This window comes from Ochlerotatus camptorhynchus, unplaced genomic scaffold (assembly GCF_037179485.1).
Source record: "Ochlerotatus camptorhynchus isolate MF236.1 unplaced genomic scaffold, CSIRO-AGI_Acam_v1.1 ptg000367l, whole genome shotgun sequence".
In the NCBI taxonomy this organism is placed as follows: Eukaryota; Metazoa; Arthropoda; class Insecta; order Diptera; family Culicidae; genus Ochlerotatus; species Ochlerotatus camptorhynchus.
Window position 1 is genome coordinate 5556754 of NW_027040855.1, and position 20645 is coordinate 5577398.

Here is a 20645-nt window from a genome sequence, read left to right on the forward strand (position 1 = left end):
AAAAACTGATAATTTATATCAAGCGAATACCGAGAAAACTTCCAAAACAACGGAGCGCGAAACAAGTCGACCGTACTTCTTGCTAGGACGCAGTGAGATGAAGAAAATAACTTATGAATACCAAATTCATGTAAGATATTTGCATAAAGCGAAGCTCACATTAATTCAAAAATGTTCTGCAAATAATTAACTAATAGGGTAGGTGGGCCAATTTTGGCACTAACCAGTAACGCTGGAAGATCACCTTATCGTGGTGCGTTACTGGTATATAATCTACTTCCGAATGCTAGTTCGGACTAGGAGAACAGGATTGTTCAGTAATCAAAGGAACACATTTAATCCATGTTACTTTTTATGCCTTGTTAGTCACAGTCACAAGACTCGGAGAAGCATTTTTTTTCCTTGATTTGTTTTCCGTCGATATTGTTTTCCGTGCTGAGCACCAATGCTACCGACGCCACGGAGGTAGCTCCCACACCTGGACCCTACCTAGCGACCCATCAACTCATGAACCGGGGACCAACGGCTTTAAATACAGCCGTGACCAGAGATGTTATGCCTCAGAACATCCCGGCGGCGCCGAACCCAGACCTTTTGGGGTGAGAGGCAATCACGCTTACCAGTACACCACCGGCGCCGCAATCTCGGAGAAACAGTCACATTGCCTGTTGAATTGTGAAGTTCATTTAAATTAAATTTAAAATTAGAATGAGCGTTTCTTGAAAGAAGGGATATTTTTGGATAACCTTCACTGGTTGTATTGCTTAGCGCTTATCTACTAAAAGTTGATCACGAAAAAATCCAGACACATTAAAAACGCTGCCATGAAGGCATCTTGTTAGAAAATGTTTTTTTTTTTCAAAATTTCACTGAATCATGCTAAGAGTGTAGGCATTAGTTGTCACTCTTTTCAGGATAAACACGTCGCGATTATATTCCGCACGCTCGAAACGACAATTCCCAGTCTATCCGTTCCTGACAGTATTCGATCGAATTCGTGTACCAGAATTATATACCTCAGTTAACCGGAAGAGTGCCCCGGAAGAATTTAAAATAAAAGAGAAGTCGTAATTCCCCAAAAAGTTCCTTATCAGGCAGCAATCTGCAGTTGTGTGCAGATGTGGATTGCCTACTCAGGGCAGACTTAGCAAGCTGCCACTATTCAAATTCCACCAAACAATGTACAGTGGCCCAGAATGCAGATTTAGGTGGAATGATATGTTTTGAGCCTGAAATTGAAACATTAAAAGCCTATTGTACAAAGTTGTTTCTTATAGTTAGGCCCTCATTTTTATGACAATGAATTCTAGGGTGGTTCCTATTATCATTAAAATCAAAAATCAAACTTTTTTGTTTGAATACATTAAGGCATACATTTTTCCGCAAAGTTATAGCTGAGCTAATTTTAAGCAACTTTGTAGAACACAACTTTTTTGTATCTCTTAAATTGGCTGATTTAGAGCTATTTTCTTGAATTGAGTTAGGGTGGCTCTAAAAAACAGTTGTTTTGCTCTAGTTTTCTTATTTCGAATTTCTCAGCAAAGGTGTCTTCAAACAACTTTTAGATCTTAAGAAGGCGCAAATTTTTGCTGCACAAAACTAGTCAATATCTACCGCCGATCAAGAGCTATTGACGTTATCATTCTAAAAATATGCAATTTTCAAATGTTTATATCTCTGGTTTTGGCAAATTTCTCATGTAAGTCATCTTCTAGAGACTTTCAAAACTCTTTAAGATGAATGTTTTATAGCGAAATTTGTGGTCCGTATCTCTTCCACTAAAAAAGATATACCCGAATATAGTAAAAAATATGAATAAATTCAAATTGATTTTATACGAGTTGAAAAAATAACAGACCTTCAGCGAAAATGGTGTCACAGTAATTCCCAGGTGAATCTGGCCAATACTCCGGAACTAAGGCCAATTGAGGAATACTGGTCAATTGTTAAGCACATATTGAAGAAAAAGGGTGGAACTGCCGTTGACCTGAATAATTTCAAGTGGAAATGGGATGGGAAGTTGGAACAGGGCTCTTGCATAAGTTGATGGGCCGTGTACGAAGAAAAGTTCGAGCAATGGCCTATGGTAAGAAGGAAGATTGAAGCAATGGTCTTACAATACGCATAGCATCTACTAATGTATAGCTATTGCATTGAACTATGAAAAAAAACGCAATTTTAAACCCCAACAAGATTTTCGTGTCCGCATTTTTCTCTTGTTCAACCTTTACTACAGTTGCCAAACTCCATACATATTGGTTGAATCCAACATGTTTTGAATTTTGACGTTCTTGTATAAGATTTTATATTTTGGTTCAGAATGAACAGGAAAATTATCAGGTTGCATAGAAATTCCATTTTCATACTGGTTTAAAATGCGTGTTCAGTAACAGCCCCCTGCAGTTAACCCTTAAGATCTAGTCAAGATCCACATACCAGATATATTCCGGATTCCACCGGGAAAGTGAACAAATCTGGACTTAAACACAGTGTTGGCCAAATCAGAAATCAATTGATATTTTTCCGCTCTCATGCGCTCGCAATATCACGCGTGATATTGGAACAAAATATCATACTTTGCAAGCTCCTTTGATATTGCGAGACTATTCACAACGTGCAAAAATCAAGCTGATAGTTGACTCGGCACAAAAATGATTCAGTTGCACATCGTTTTCTTAGAAATAGAAAGTATAGTTTGCTACCTCTTTTTACTCGTCACCGATGGCAAACACGAAGTGATTGCTGCCATCCGTTTTAGAAGTTTCGGTTGCATTCGGGTGTACAGCAAAAATCATGAAACTCAATCTCACCACAGTTTGTTGAGATTTGCAGCTGGTGAGTTTTGTTAGCTTGATATTCCGAGCTGCGATATCACAGCTTGCAAAATCAACCGCAGCTGTTTGCTCGTTGATTTTTGTCTACGAAAATCAAGCGTGATCTTGGGCGTTGGTGAGATTTGATTTTTTGATATTTTCCCAACACTGCACAGTGGGAAAAAATCGACATAAAAGGAGCAAAATTCATTATCTCTGATCAGCGCAGATTTAACCTTTGCCTTTGCAAATATAATCATTCTTATAGTAAAAAGTCTCAGGAATCCAATGGAAATAGTTTCATCCTGTGCAGAATAAGGCAAGTTGGGGTTTTTGGAGCATTTTACTCAAATTTCGTAAAATTTTGTTTAAACGACTTGAAAAATACCTCATTAAAAAAGGCTCTTCATTGTCGTTAATATACGTTCTGAAATATTGTCACTTTCGTGGAAAAATATCTGTAGAATCCATTATAAATGGTTTCATACATCACCAGTATGTGCAGATTATGCATTTTAGTCAATTTTACCCCTATTACCTTATTTTTGATATATTTAAAAAAAACAGTAGTCAGTGATAAGAAAACCTGTCCAATGATAGTCCTTCTTGAAGGAAAACACCTTAGGGATCCACAGAATTACGCTTTAGATTACATCGAAAGGTAAGCTGCTGTATGGAGCAATTTTTTTTTTTCCTAATTCTCCCCTATTTATGAAGTTAATCAGTAGTGTCACACGGTTATACTCGTAAGTGCCTGTCATACTACCCTAGCAGCACACTTGTCACTGAACAATTGTGGACACTTGTGTACAACTGATTCCGGTCACAATCAAGTATCAGCAACTTATTTCGATCGAAGTGTGCCGCTTGGGTATACCCTCGTGTACTGTATTACTGTACCAATGACTGAGGAATTGAATGGTGATGGTTTCATCTTGATGAAATTTCAGTAAATTGCCCATTTTGCCCAATTTCCCCCTTTTACTGAAGAAAACAAGTCATGATATACTTTTTTGGGAAATTGTCAGAGTCTTAAACCAAATCCCATCATGTGACATATCAAATTACAGATAAATTCAAAACTAAGGTCAATGTTGGTCATATTGTTTGTTAAATATGTTCACAAGGATCGAGAAAATGAATTGAAATCAAAAATAGTAGGACATGGTTATTTGCAACCAAACTAGTGAGTGTAGCATTTTGATGTCTTTAAGATTAATTTTTTTAAACTTTATTGCAGTGGTGAAATTTTTTGCTTTAGAGTGGTATACACTGAGATAAAAAAAAATAAGTTTTTTTTTTGTCTCGTTGAAATTGATGATCATCTATCTAAACATTGTAGATGAAGTCATTTTTAAAAACTTTGTTGAAGGCGTCAATTTTCAATATCTCAAGTGGACGAAGTTATATGGTGAAAATGGAGTACAAACGCTAGTACCCCCTTAAAAACCGTTTTTTACCATAACTTTTAAATTTGAATTTTTATTTTTTTTTTCAATGTTCTACAACGTTGTAAGTGCTATAAAAATGCTGATTTCATTAAAAAATTTCAACACTAACTTTAAAGGGGTTTATCTCGCTAGTTAGCATGTATTAGCAGCTTAACTCAACAAAATTTCGTTCAGTAACTTATACCCTACTGTTCAATACACAATTTAAAGGGGAATCCATGGGGATGCCTAATGAATTTTCTAATAAAGTACCTCAATGTTTTGTTAAGTTTTGCTGTTTTCATGACCATTTTTCCTATTATGTACATTAGAGTGGGTTGCAGCTTCGTCAAAGTTTTATTGGCATAGTACTTTCAATCTAAGTCCGAGTTTTGGCAAATTTTGTTCAGTATTTGGATTTTTGGTAAGCAAATGAATAGGATCGTTCCGTTTCCCGTAAAAAATTGAAAATTCTCCCGCAAATCTAGATTATAACCAAATTCGTTCAAATTTTGCCCAGTTGTTGGGGATTAGAATAAGCATTGAAGTAGCAACGGGGAACCCACCCTTATGTAATCACTTGTAAAAATGGTCATGAAAACAGCAAAACTTAACAAAACATTGAGGTATTTTTTGAACATTCATGAGGCATCCCCTTGGATCCCCCTATGAATTGTATATGAAACAGTAGAATAGAAGATGCTGAACAAAATAACGATGAGATTAGCTGCTAATACCTGCTAACCTGCAAGATACACCCCCTTACAGATAGCATTAAAAATTTTAACAAAAGACTTAATGCCTTTGAATTGAAAAAAAAAATGTTCAATTCAAACTAAAAAGTTATGGTAAAAACCGCTTTTTAAGGAGGTACTACCCAACTAACATTTTCAGATTTATAAGCCAACTTTTCCAGCATTGTGCCGTAAAGTAGCTGAAAAAACTGCAGATACAGCTACAAGCAGAAGCTACCAAAATAGTTTTGGAGAGCGTTTAGTCAACTTTTTCACAACCATTGTACAATTTTTCAATCGCACTGAATAACAGCAGCCACGCTAATGCCACTTCTATGCAAATATTTATCAACTTTCAACAGGTAGCTGCAAACCAAAGCTAATAAAGTTAATATATTACTAATTTGATGGCATCTATACAACCAACCACTCTTGCTGAATAACATAAACATCAAAAGTGCTTTTTCAACAACTAAAAAACCTGTACTCAGCTAATAAACTGTGATAGTGCTACTTTGGAAGCATTTTTACATTCAACTATGTTTATTTTTTGGCGTATGCAGTCTTACAGCTTTTACTCTGCTCCTTTACAACCCAAGTAACCAAAAGTTCTGATAAAAGGCTATTTGTGACTTAAGCAGCTTGGTTGAAGGTGGTCTAAAGAATTCTAAGCAGCCTCATTTTTAAGTCGTTATAAGAACTTGAAAGTTCCGGCACCATAATTGAAGAGCATTCTAAGCAGTTTCTGGCGGAACTGGAATGGAACTTTTAGAAAATAAATTAAAAAAGGAAAATAAATTAAGTCCTCTACACCAATTCTATATTTAAGTTCGCACTTTTATGAAAGTGATTTCTAAAGGCAGGTATTAACAACAATCAATACGAAACTAACGATTTTAAATTGGCTCACTACTTGACTAGTCTATTGGTCCCAAGTTAATCTGTTGCGTTTGCAACCGCTCGACGAACCCCTTGAAGAAATGTGTGATATTGTTGTGTGTTTGTTTGTCGTTCTTCGGGGTTTTCTCGGACACGCCCGTGCTGTCAATGATCACAGTCACAATAGATCAGTGAAAGCAAGCGACGGCACGGGCGCAGTGGAAGAGCAAATCGCTCTGTTGCCTATTCCAATGCGAGAAAACACCGAAGTTGTAAGAACTGTAATGTAATGTATTTTGATATGTATTTTTATTATATAAATATTACAGCTTTGTAGAATGTGGCAAATGTTGCAATTGTGCGTTTTATTTCTGCTGGAAGATCGGTGCCCATCGCCATGTTTTTAACAAAATCGATAAACGTATCCCATTCTAGTATAAATTCCAGTACTACACTATGTTTGTTTTGATTCGCTATGAAAGTTTGACAGATAAAATGAGGGAATCGTGGATTTTCCTATGTTTCGAGTTACCGAAGATAGTACCAGAGCTGAGCCAAAAAGTTGAGCACGTTTCTTTCAATATCACCGGGTAGGCGAAGCTTTCCCCTTCCCGATGATATTGTTGGCTTGCATGGGCGACCCTCGGTTGGTGAGAAAAGGGCATACAAAGGTTTGTTTACAAAAAGCTTGTATGCCCTTTTCACATGTGGCTCTTGAATTGGTGTTTGCCGGCTTGGTATGCCAACACACTTGTGGCGCAGTGGTTATCAATCGTATAACGCATGCCGAATACACGGGACATGGAGTATAAGGCTAGCTTCCAGGGATTCACCACTGGGCAGTCCTTTCATGACAACCTTGAACACACGTTTAGTTTTGGTGTCGTAAGTAAAAAATTTGTGTTGCTTCTCAGTAAGATACTTGAGAAGCCATTTAAATCCTCCACGGTTTCAGCCAATATACGGCATTCACCTCGACGTCCAATTTGTAGTGAAAACTTAAATTTCACGAATTTCAAAAGTTCCATGCGAAGATCATGGAAATCGGAAGTGGATTTCACAATAGGGGGAATCTTTTCCTTCTTGGCATTATGCCAAGTTTACTAGAATTTTTCCTGGATGATGGATCATTCTCATCATCCGTGAGCAAATCATAGATTTCATCAGAAGGGGATCAAGAGATTGCCCTTTTCTTTTGCGCTTAGGTGCCATGGCGGCAGTAAAATTTTTATCCAAATCGACTTCCAAGCAGATAACTATAAGAATCTGAAGGCGAATCGATATCCAAGAATGATTACCTTGGGTAGGGTCCAAACAAGGTTCGAAGACGAATAAGAGTCAAACAAGGTAGAAAACTTACAGGTATATTGAGTACTGAAAAGTGCTGTTTAAATTTGTTGTAGCTTTAGGTAGTGGTAACACTTCCTTCGGCAAAAAGCAAATATATCCACATGGCAAGAGAGTACGATGCGGACTGGATCCATAATATGATTGTTTACATCGTATGATGACCTGGAATAAAATAATATTTCACATATGAATTCAGCAAATAAAAAATTATAATAAATAATATATGAGGCTGAACTACATTTTATTCATTCCTTACACACAAAAAAACACCCAAGTAACACAAACTCATAGAATTATTTTGAGTAAATATCTGTACAACCACAACACAGCATGCGAGGATTTATACACTTTTATAAAACATATGTGTTGCTTGGAAAATTGTCACTACAGACAAAATTAAACTTTAGTCCCCTAATGTTGATCCCTTGATTATTTAACAGCTCCTGTCATGCTTCACATAAAACGTATTTTCTCCTTATGTTAAATAGTATTTGACCAATGTTGTAGATGAATCCAACACAGATAAGTTTTTGCAGATTTCTTCCGATGGAATGTACGAGTAAACCGCACAATTGTTTATGCAAAATGTAATTAAACTGATAGTGGTTCTTCAAGGGAAAAGATCCATAAAGGGCAAATTAAACCTAAAGAACAAAACTAAATGAAATTCACGGCATGCGATCATCCAGGTAAAAATATAGCATCGCTTTTCGTAATCTCGAATTATTGGCATTTCACATGTGGAAATATGACTTCGTTTTTTGTAATCTTGATTTTTTTGCCATTTCGCATGTGGAAATCTTTGCTTTTTGTAATCTTAGATTATTGCCGTTTCCCAGGTAATTTGATTTTTTTACTGCTAAGTAAGGTACACCGGGGCAAGTTGAAACGTGTAGGGAAGTTTCAAGTTAAGTGTATCTCTTAGTGGAAGTGAATATTCAGTGTAATTATTTTTGAGAGACATTGTGTGCTACCGCTAACTACTAGATTAGACATAAAATCAGTGATTATTCCCTTCGCTATCATTTCACCTTCCCAACGCGTTTCAACCTACTCCAAGGTACCTTAGTTGTTGACTACCCTTGACAACCCACTGTCGTTCACCACAGCATGGAAATGGGCACTGATGCCAAAGGTAAACATTCTAAGTAACTTTAGAAAAACTTCCAAAGGCTACTTTCAAGGCAGTACTGCAGGACTCCTGGGGAGCTTCCAGGATAAATCGTAAAAAACTTTTGGAGGAAGTCTGAAAAAAAAATCACAGATTATATTGGCGGATTTACTGATGATGGAAAAAGAAGGAAGCCAGAATCACTTCTGGGAAAAGTCGAAAGAAACGTTCAGAAGAAGTTGGAGGAATTTTCCGTAAGAAACATCCTAATTAAACTGGAACTAGCTTCCGTGGAAAGATGGAAGACATTTCCAGGCAATTTAAAGAGCCTTCTTGAGCAAACTCAGAATAGACTTTCGGAACTGGGTGCAAGGCACTTTCAGGAGAAGTTAGAAGAAACTTCCGAGGTAAGTTTGAAAAGTATTTAAATGGAAATCGGAAGAATCTTCCGGAGATAGTTAGAAGAAGATTCTGAAAGAAGTTAGAAAAAAACCTAAGAATTGATAAAAATGACTTTTCCCTGCATTTTGAAATTAGTTCAGCAATGTTTCATCGGTACATCATTTCTTTTTCAATAGTTCTCATACGAAAGAATTGAGTTATGAGTAAGACATAGGAATAATCACTCTGTACAACATCAACATTCATCCTAATTTGACATTAAAGGGAATGTTGAAAGGTAAAGGTAATGAAGATTTTACTGCTTGAAAAGTGCAAAAGAAGTTTGAACTCGAAGACCCATATACTCATAAACATCATAAAGTATAAGCGATGATTGTTATGATGAGTTTGGAGAGCTAGGCAAACGTAGACAAATATATTTCTTAAAATCAGTTGAATTGTGTAGGTGCCCCACATCAAATTGCATCACGAAAAAAAAACGCTGTAGAAAATTACCCATTGGGTATTTTCTCTTGAAAATTTGGGTAGAAGTAGTTTAAAGTGTATTGTATTTTTATCGCTGTCAGTTTTTCGAAAGTTGATTTTGCACAAGCACGCAAATTCCCATTCCAAAAAAGGCAGGAGCTTCAGAAGCCGATCATTTTCGTAGAATATCTATTTGTAATGTGGCTAAATGGATAGGTAACCAGCTTCGAAAATTCACAGGAGATCCAGGGCTCCATCAACCAGCATTTACAAGAAGTAGATCAACAGATGATCATATATTCATTGCTAGGCGAGTCATGGAAGAATATTGGAATGCAGGAAACAATCTAATTGTTTTAGCGTTGGATATCAGTAAGGCATTTGATACAGTAAATGTGAAGAGTTTAAGAGAAGTTTTACTTAATTTAAATGTTCCATCTAGATTAGTTGACAGGGTGTTATTATGTGTTAAGAATGAACTCACTAGAGTTTTATGACCAATTTTCTAAAGAGTTCAAAAGAGGTAAGGGAATTAAACAAGGATGTCCCCTGTCACCTCAACTTTTTAATTATTTAATACAAGATGTTCTTAAAAACGTTGCAAGAGATATTCCTGACTTAGAATTGATAGATGTAGATTGCTTAAAACTGCCGATAATTTTAGCATTTGACGATGATATATTAATAATAGCAAGAACTATAAATGAGTTAGAGAATATTCTACTATGCTATCCAAAGTAGGTCTTAAAATCAATAGGGAGAAAAGTCAAATTTTAGTCACATACCCAAATGACAAAGCAGTACAGCCAAACGAATTAATGCTTAATGGAACTGCTTTTAAAACTAGTGAATATATTAAGTATTTAGGAGTTTGTCTGACAGCAACCCTAAACAGGAAATTAACCAATAGGCATAGATCTATAAACGCTTTGAAAACTTCAAGATTAGTAGTAGATTTTTGTACAAGATTTCATCCGAGCTGGGAATTAGGAAAGCTTATATATAATACAGTTTTGGCGCCAGCGTTATTATACGGAACTAAGGTAGCGGTATTAACAAAGAAAAACAGGGTGGCACTAGCAAACTACGAAAAAATTATTCTAAGGAACATTTTTAATAGCTATAAAAAACCAAGTAATATGAAATTTAATGCAAGAAAAATTTTAGCAGGACAAACAATAAATAGACGAGTTAGGGTAAGCAGAATATGTTATTTTGGACATATTAGAAGAAGAGAGATGAATCATCCACTGCAATTAGCGTATAGGTTCAAATTCAACAAGAAAAAAGAGGGTAGACCAAGCCTTACTTGGAGAAAATATTTAAATCAGGACTTTGATAGATATGAAGAACTTAATATAGAAGAATGGGAAGAACTAGCTAAGGACAAAGAAAAATTAAAAAAGAAAGTGGAAGAAATTTATAATAATGAGGATAGCGAAATTTCAGATGGTGTATCGACAGAGGAAGAAGATCGAGGAAAAGGAAATTATAAACACTGGAAGAAAAAAGGACAGAGAATGTGTAACAAGGACTATTGCAAAAAAAAAACTAATCCTGGTTGTACCTCTTTTTCAGTTACATGCATTCCGGGTGACGAGCGAACATGATGAAGAAGATGGCTTTATCACAGAGCCCCATCTCGGAACGAGTGGATTATTGAACGACATGGTTTACGATTCAAAATTTGTTTCCGTAATGATAAGTATCACTAAAATCAACTCGTAAGTATAAGTATCATTACAATCAACTCGTATATACATTGAAATACATAAATAAAAGGGAAGGGACGGTCCAACAGGGCACCCGATTGAAGCGATTTGGACGGGGAGAGTGGGAATTCCAACTCCCTGTTGATAACATTTCGTGGATAAAGGGCGGACTCTTCTCCCCACTAATTGGAGCATCTTCCTGTTTGGGGGCTTGTCTTTTTGACCAATTGGCTGATCAAGTTGCTGGAAGGAGATTCTCTTGTTCCGTAGATGCGTATAGGCGACTTTGCCTATCGATCTACCCAATCCGTTTTTGGCCCTTCATACAGCGACATGTTGAGGACAATCAGAGGTCATTAAGCTTGTTCAAGACAAACAGAGAAGAGAGCCCACTGCTGTCGGACTTAGTTTCCGTGCTACAATGGGTGGTAAACCACTATCATGCATCATGCATGCAATAGGCAACATATAGTGTTTTAATTGTGTAAAGATCTTTAAAGTGTAAACCAAAACGCTTTATAAAATTAAGCATATTGCCTGCTCAATGAATAATTGTGTTATAATGATCCACAAATGTTAGTTTAGAATCTAGAATAACTCCTAAATCTCTTATTTTATCACAACTTTGAACAATTTGATTGCCTAATGTAATACGAATATCTGGCTTTATTAGTTTTCTGCTGTAAGTTATAAAATTACATTTTTTAACGTTTAGTTCCAACAAACTTTTACAACACCACGTATAAAAAAACATGAACTTCATTCTGAAACGTATTCATATCATCATCATTTCTTATCTCTAAAAATAGTTTCATGTCATCAGCATAAATAAGCACTCTGAGATTTTTCAAAATAAGGGAGATATCGATAACGTACAAAATGAAATGAAGAGGTCCCAAGTGCGAGCCCTGTGGAACTCCTGACGTGACTTGAATTGTGTTAGATTTTTTCTCGATGAATCTTACAATTTGTCGACGGCCCGTTAAATATGACTTAATCCAGGTGAGGAGTTTTATCTCAATTCCCATTTTTTCTAATTTAAAAATCAACATTGGAATTTCAAGTCTATCGAACGCTTTACTGAAGTCAGTGTAAAGAGCTTCTATTTGGTTTCCCTTGTCCATTGCTGTTAATGAGTAATCAACAAATTCCAGGAGGTTTGTTGTGGTAGAACGACCTTTAAAATAGCTGTGTTGTGCATGTGTTTTATTTGGCTATGTTTTATTTGGCTGAAGATATTTTCGTTTATGATTGATTCGAATAGTTTAGGAATGCACGAGATGATGGTAATCCCACGATAATTTCGGATATCAGATTTTTTACCAGATTTATAAATGGGTATTAAAAAAGATTTTTTCCATTCCTGCGGGAATGTACCAGAGTCAAGTGACATATTAAACAGCCAGTATAAAGGGGTTGTGAGCTCAATTGCTAAATTTTGCATGAAGGCTGGTGGGATTTCATCTGGTCCTGAGCCTTTAGTGGCGTCCAAATCTTTGAGACCAGTCAAAATATCCCCCCTCCCCCCAACGCACCGGAACTAAGGCCCATCGAAAAACACTGGGTTATTTTGAAGCAGGCACTACGGAAGCATCCCAAGGAGGTCAAATCTGAGGAGATATGAAGAAAAGTGGGTTTCCGTACAGAAGAAGCTGCAGCCAGATGTTGTACATAACCTAATGACTGGAGTTAAGCGTAAGGTGCGAGCGTACAGTTATGGTATTGAAGTTGAATGAAATAAATATGCCAAAAGCTTACTAATGGGTTATGTTTTATTGTTTGAAAGTTTGAAAAAGATCGGTCAACTAGGTTATTTTCTACATCATTTTTTTTTTCCCGTGATTTAATTTGATGTGGGACACCCTTTATAATACAGCTTATGCGCAAGCTATCAAACGTATTTAAATTTTTGAAAGATCGAGAAATTTTCTAGAGTCTTCTTTTTGATGATATATTATTTTCACAAAATTTGGGGGGCGACAAAAAAAAAAAGGAAATGTGCTGGCCTAATTAAGGAAGAGAAGCAATTTTTCTGTTGAATTCGAAACGATGCATCGTGGTCCTTGAATATAAAATATATATTCTCTTCTCTTCTATTCAACCATCCAAACCAAGTTTATATATTGTACAATGCGCTCATTACACTGCCCTGAATACAGTAAACTCTCCATGAGTCGATGTTCCAAGTGTCGAAATTGACCCATGGATCCAAACTAGAACTTTGTTTTTTCTTGGAAATTTAAACTTTCATATCCCGATACATTCATGAGTCAAATTAGTCACATCGAAATCGACTCATGAAGGATCCACTGTGCATTGACCAAAACAACAATGTTTTAATTAGCACATCACCAAACACGACGAGAATTGCTAATCAATTACTTCAGAAGCCGCAACGGACAAACCAAATAACAATCATACAATCAGCACGAACCACGGAAAGTAATTGCTATGCATTCAATGACCGGAAATTAAATCTGAATACCGTTCATATGAAATTATCGGCCAAAGAAATTATAAACATTGCAATATTTCCATATCGGAAATCAAACCAGAACGGTTATAAATGGAAGTAAATATTGAGTTATTTACATGGCGTTTTCTTGGTGTTCTCCCACGACGGCGAAGGCTGCTTGCAGGAATAATTGGGTATAATTGTACCGCTTGTGGAGTAACACAACACGTACCGTCCACCCGTCAACGACCTCGGAGGAAAGCGCCACACACTACATTTATTCAGCTGCACACAATGTAAATATTTGGATCATTTGCTTCTTTTTCATTCGATAAATTCCCTACGACCGTGTGTGTATTTGTCACTTCACTACACACTGCTTATCGACTTAATTCTTCCATTTGATTTCGTTGGCCGCTCACAATAGGCCACATTTTATTGAGGCAGGCGCCTATAATTAGAACTATACTCGATTGTTGATGCTCTCGTCGACACCCTTCAGATCACTTATCGCCAATCTTCAGTGGGCGGATATCCCGTTCAATTTCAATACACCACCAGACCAACGCTAGACGGTCAATCGAGTATAGCGCGAGGGATATAACTTTATTTATAAACGCACACACAATCGTCGTCTTCGTATGAATCTGACTCTGTTTCCACTACGTACTGACTCGCGACCAGCTGTTCTAGAAGCTTAAGAACAGAATTTGTTATTTTCACCACTACGCACTGCTGCAGTCACCGTGTTCCAATTTATTCCTCATTCAATAAATGCTAATTTAATTCGCCGGATCACTTCACTAACGAGAACTCTCCACTCAGCTGCTTTCAAATGCTTCGTGACTAATAATGCAGCGAAGAAGACTGCATGTCTCCGTTGTTTGGTTGGCTTATACTTTCGCTTTCATTCACTCTTAGGCCTCGGTCAACCACGAGACGATATTCATTTAACGAGACACTCTCTTTAATCCATCCAATTTAGATTCTGCAGAAAAGCCTACCCTAGAGGCGTTTGGTGGGTTCGACACTGGAATTAGGTTGTTTGAATTTCACTGAGTTACACCGACTAATCCAACCTTCATCAGAATTTTTGGCATTACCACTGCTGTTTTTCCACCAAAAAAACCTTTGCCCCACTTCGACACGATTAAGTTTTTACTAATGGAAATTATTACCCTCTGCAGTACAGCTAAGACCCACCGCCCTTGAAACGTGCACATACGGAAAAACACGGTCCACTGCAATCAGCTGTTAATCCTACTACAGACTATACTGCAATCCCATACAGCATGCATGGGTCAGTCCCACTTGTTTGCATTGGTCAACCACCGAAGCGACCGCCAATAACCGAAGCCATCGAGCTACGCGCGAATACTCGACCAACAGGAATAGGAACTCAATAATTTATCCCGTGTCCACGGAAAAATCGACTGAACTGTAACACGCCCGGAATCAGGAAGAACGATTTTCGGACTACCCCCGGAGTACGCGGCGAGACTACAACGTCAAAACCGTCCGAACGGAACCACCGACGAGATTAAACTGAACGGCAACTTCCTGGGGCCGACCGTAGATACTCGTCACGTCGTCGTTCCCATGAAATCCTAGTGTTGAACATCCCTACAGCAGTCACATCGCCAATTCTGACAGCTCCCAGCTTCCCAACTCTTATCTTACTCCCCGGACAATGTTGCGTTATCACCAGTGGAGAGCATAAGAAAGGTCGCGTTCTCTCACTCTCATCAAGTCGAGGGAAAATCGTCATTCTCCGAGAGAAAGAGAACGAGAAGAAAATTTCGCCACGCTCGAAGAGAATTAATTTTGGTCCCCGCCACGCTGTAGCTTGTAGGTAAGTAGATAGATACTGGTAGAACCTAGCACAATGTACTAATGTGGAATTTGGTCGGTACTGACTGGTATCGAATGCCGTCACATGCACATGTTTGACACAGCACAAATTTCTGAATGAAGCTCGCTCTCAACATCAACACGACGGCGGACATGTGGCTTGTTGGGGGGTCGGTGGTCGGTGTATCGCTACGTATAGATTATTTTGAGCAGTAAGGTGAACTGTAGTAGATGCAATGCACTGTGGGCTGCAGCGATAGGAATTGATATCGAAATGTGAACCTGAAACCAGTCTAACTCTCCAAATAATTTAGCCTGTTTAATACCGTTCTCATTCATATTTCAGACACCTTTATATTTCGGACACTTTATAATTATATCGTTAAATACTTGTACACGTATATGATAGAAACATTAAAAATATATTACGCTTGTTCCTATTGTCAGTCCGTGGTTTTACAACCATTGTTTATTGATATAACCCCTGAATGATTACATTTATGGCGAAAATATTGACGCACTTCCAACATTCTTAAAAAATAATGTGTCGCTTTGAAAAAAATGTGATTCATATTTCAGAGAAGACAGTTTTATTCATTTATTTAATAATTTCATAAGAACTAACGACATCAAACATGAATTCAAATATAACGTAGGTATAATAAACCAATAAAATGAGATTCTTCAGTGATTGCTATTGTACGTCCTCATTGTCCTCAAAGACAAGTGTCCGAAGCTTGAATCTTGATAGTCCAAGTTAAATGGCATTTTTTTTTTCGAAAAATTTCGGTATTAACACAAAAATATCTTCTCAGATAGCTCTAATTAAGAATACTTTACAGCAATGTATCGAAGAACTGAAGCTAAATAATGTGTTACAATCAGTGATGGCATGATCATTAGAAAATTGATATTTGTCCGCTCTTATACGCTATCAATATCACGCGTGATAGACGAGTGCACGGATGGATTTGAGTTCACTCTCTCGACAAAAAATGACACAACAGCGGGGCCCTGTTTACTGAAAATGAACACATGAATAATACTCGCGTAAAATTTGAAACGGACCTATCAACTTTAGTACACAAAACTGATTAAGCTCTTTTCGGGCGAACCGAATACGCCCACGCAAACTAACAACACCATCGGGTAGGGAAAATTCCCCCTTTCCCGATAGTGCTCTTGGTTTGCGTGGGCGTTCTTCGGTTCTCTCGAAAAGGACCTAGCAAATTGTTTACAAAAGTGTTACGCGAGCATTATTAATGTGTTCATTTTTAGTAAACAGGGCCCCGCTGTTGTGTCAATTTTGTTTCAGTAAATGAACAAAAGTTCACCCGTGCACTCGTCTATATCGGAACAAAATATAACGCTTGATATTGATTTTACAAGCTCCTTTGGTATTGCGATACTATTCACAACCAGAGTTGCGACCTATCACAATCACGATCGCCAAACAGCTGATGGTAGTAACGCTTTGTACATTCCTATCAATGTACTCGTCGAAGCTCTCTCCATGACCATCCATCAAGTTGACGAAAGAAGTAAAAAGCAACTGGTGAATGTCGTCTTCTGTTGTGATCCATCACCGATCTGGTCATTCCCGACAATCACGACACTCATCTGTGCTCGTTTTGAAGCAGTTGCTTATGTGAGTGTGTTAGTGAGTGAGCTCAACAGCTTCCGTTTCATGTTGCCTGCTTTGTGTGTAACTCACACAGTCGCGCCTGCCGAGACGAACTTGGAATGCGTAGGCATTGTTTTAATTTTCTTTTGTCATTTCGCTTTTTCTCATGATCGTACTGCAGAAGTCTTCACTGTTTTCGTTGTGTTTTTCATCATCAGCAGCGAGTGTAACGTTTTGCTTGTGAGCAGCGACCATTACTGGTGATTGTTGTTTGCCATGGCTCTAACTCTCACTGCGTGACAAAACGATCTGTCAGTGATAGTCCGTTGATGCGAAGACGAGTGTCACGTGAGTGTCATGATATTTTGCATCACTGTTCACAACGTGTAAAGTTGAAGCCTACATTGAAGCTGAGAGTTATGTCGTTTTCGTTTTTGCGGTGTAGCTACACCGGTGCTACACTGCCGTACACCGAAATATTTTATGGTGTAGATATAGGATGCACCTTTGTTTACAAATAAATGATGTTGAGTTGTCAAAGAGCTTTCCATGCTAAGTAATGGCAGCCTGTTTGTATGAATAAAATAATCCTTCACTGTGCTTTTTGACACTAACTGGAGGGCGTATGTAGAGTCGGTGTATAATGAGTCACGCCAAGAGTAAGGCCAAGTCTATCTATTGAACTGTCAAACCGGCTACCTATCGAGCAATGTAAACAAACATTACGATGCTATGAAAGGTCCACGAAAGGTATTGCAATATAATATAAATCATCACTATAGCCCGGTGGTCGGAGGTGAGGCCAGCAGCTCATTGCTCTATTCATACTGCATTGGACATCCCGTATCCAACATGTGTGATGTAGAACAGAGACGAGTTGTGTTTGTTCACATCGACCGGTACTGAGTGGTTGCGGTACAAGCACATATCGTCGGTAATAGACGATTGTTGTGTATTGAGAACGCTTGCGCAAAAAGACTAATGGAGGGAAACGGATTCGAAACTCATATGTCATTAGCCAAATACATCCGTAGACCATAGGTCCACCGTTGTATAATTGGCAATGCACCCGTGTACTGAATGGGAATTGTGGGTTCGAATCCCACCGGTGCCCTTAGATTTTTTCGCAAATTTTCTCACACGCACGTCTCTTGCCGATGATATGTGCTAACCTCTCAGTATCTTCTAACTGTCGCATATAACAAAATAAAAATTGACTTTCAGTCGCTAACCTAAATATAAAATATAACATATAATCGAAGAAATGATCATAAATACGCAGTGAGCATTAACTTGTCATGGGATACGTTTAGTAATGACCAGTAATGAGAATTTCTACTATTTTTTGTTAAGATAATTTGACAAAATCACTGATATAATGATTTACTACAGCCGCTATTTTTATTTATGACTAGAAGTCATTTATCACAGCCAGCACCGGTAGTGTAGTGGTAAGCGTGACTGCTTTCTCACCCCAATGGGTCTGGGTTCAATCCCAGCCGAGGTCGGTGGGATTTTTCTGAGGCATACAAATCTCTGGTCTAGGCGTATGTTGACTAGACTCTAGGCGTATGTTGTTCCATTTTCTTCTGTTCCTGGGTGAGGGAAAGGGAGGGATCAAAATCCGAACATCCAGATAGTGTCAAAAAGCACAGGGAAGGATACATTTATTCATACAAACAGGCCGCCATTACCGAGCATGGAAAGCTGGATCGAAGTTTCGGTTGCGTGCGGGTGTAAAGTAAAAATCATGAAACTCAATCTCACCTCAGTATGGAGAGATTTGCAACTGGTGAGTTTTGTTAGCTTGATATTCCGAGCTGCGACATCTCAGCTTGCAATAGCAACCGCAGCTGTTTGCTTGCTGATTTTTGTCTACGAAAATCAAACGTGATCTTGGGCTTTGGTGAGATTTGATTTTTTGATATTTTCTAACAGGGGAATTCACGTATTCTCGGCAACCTATTTAAAATTCAAATCACCTTTGAGTTTCGCCATACAAAATTCAACTGCGCAAAAATCGGAGGTGAGTTTTCAGGTTAAAAATGTCATTGATTTATATTTTGGCGTTATTCATTATGATTACAATGTTGCTTTTGAATCAGTGAATGAAAAACTAACGGAACGTGTATGATATCATATGACGTGTGAGCGGTGTTTATGAATTTTAAACTGGAATGAATTTTTGGCGTTGTGAGTGCGTGAAAATGCGTGCGAAGCTCATATTTGAGAATAATTTTCCGAACACTGTCAGCTGGTATAGGTTGTTAGCTAGAGTGAGGCCGCGTATGCTAAGGGGTGTGTGACAAGAGCGATGGATTTCATAGTTTTTTGGTCGTCGTTTGCTTCATTAGGGGTGCAATGTCTCTGGCTCTGGTCAGACTTATTCCAGTATTTGTTACCTAACAGAGAACTGGCCTTTCTAACAGACCGAGCCCCGTAACGTGGGTAGATCACCTTTTCGTGGTACGTTACGGGATGTAAGATCTACCACCGATTCCTAGTCCCGACTACTTCAAACTAGGGGAACAGGATTTTTCAGTAATCCAAGGAACACATCTTAGTCCTTGTTACTTTTTATGCCTTGTTGATAGTGACAAGACTCGGCTTTGTCTACCAAGGATGATCTTGAAACAAGGCAAAAAATGAGTTAGTTGTCTTCATCTATGTGATTCCTAATCTTCTATCCGTTGTTCCCTAGTTCCTGACTACTTCAAACTAGGGGTACAGGATTTTTCAGTAATACAAGGAACACATCTTAGTCCTTGTTACTTTTTATGCCTTGTTGATAGTGACAAGACTCGGCTTTGTCTACCGAGGATGATCTTGAAACAAGGCAAAAAAATGAGTTAGTTGTCTTCATCTATGTGATTCCTAATCTTCTCTTCGTTGTTCCCTAGTTTGAAGTGGTTAAGACTAGGGTTCTGATGCATGGTCATTATCGGTGTCATACCTTAATTTTGTTGCTAAGGAATCCAATTTTGACTGACAAAGGGGCGCGTCTTTGGAGGGTGTTTCAACACTCCGAAGGGTATAAATAGCGGGACCTTTCAATTAGACTCGGATCCTTGCGATAAATGCAAGAGTGGCAACTGTAAAAAAAATCGAATGCTTCATCATTTCTCAATAGTGATGGAGTAATACGACATGCACTAAACTAAGGACACGGGATATACTACAATAGATCAATTTACTGGTCGCAGTAGTGTTAGGTCCCGAACAGAGGAAAAAAAAAACAGACCGAGTTGCCAACGGAGGAGCACAACAGCACGAATACAAAGCCATAATTAACTGTAGACATGATCAGTCCACATCGGGCTCTCTTGCCGTGCGGATCTATTTGCTTTTACTGAAGGAAGTGTTAGTTCTACTTAAAGTTACAACAAATTTAAACAGCACCAATCCTTGTTTGGACCCTATCCGCGGTAATCCTGCTTCAACATCGACTTGGACAATTCCATTTTGATCCTTCAGATTCTTAGACTAATCTGCTTGGAAATCGATTTGGAGAAACTTTCTTCAGCCGCCATGTCGCCTAAACGCAACATAAAAAGGCAATCTCTTGATCCCCCTTATGATGAGCAATTTGAGCAATCAATTTGAAATGCTCACGGATGATGAGAATGAACCATCATCCAGGCAAAATTCAATTAAACTTTCCCGCTTTAATGCCAAGAAGGAAAAGGTCCCCCCTATTGTGATAACCACTTCCAATTTCCATGCTCTTTGCACGGAACTTTTGAACTTCGTTGAATTCAAGTTTTCATTTAGAATTCGCCATCGGGGTGAATGCCGTGTATTGGTCTTACTGAGAAGCAC

The 20645-nt window shown here is 38.1% G+C and overlaps 1 protein-coding gene across 1 annotated transcript in view; it reads right to left on the reverse strand.

Moving 5' to 3' along the window:
• Positions 1-14799, reverse strand: part of LOC135709864 (uncharacterized) — a 949216-nt gene extending 934417 nt beyond the window's left edge. Inside the window, exon 1 of the mRNA XM_065232287.1 lies at positions 13489-14799. The gene's annotated coding sequence lies outside the window, so the exon portion shown is untranslated. The remainder of the gene's footprint in view (positions 1-13488) is intronic.
• Positions 14800-20645: the final 5846 nt, after the last annotated feature.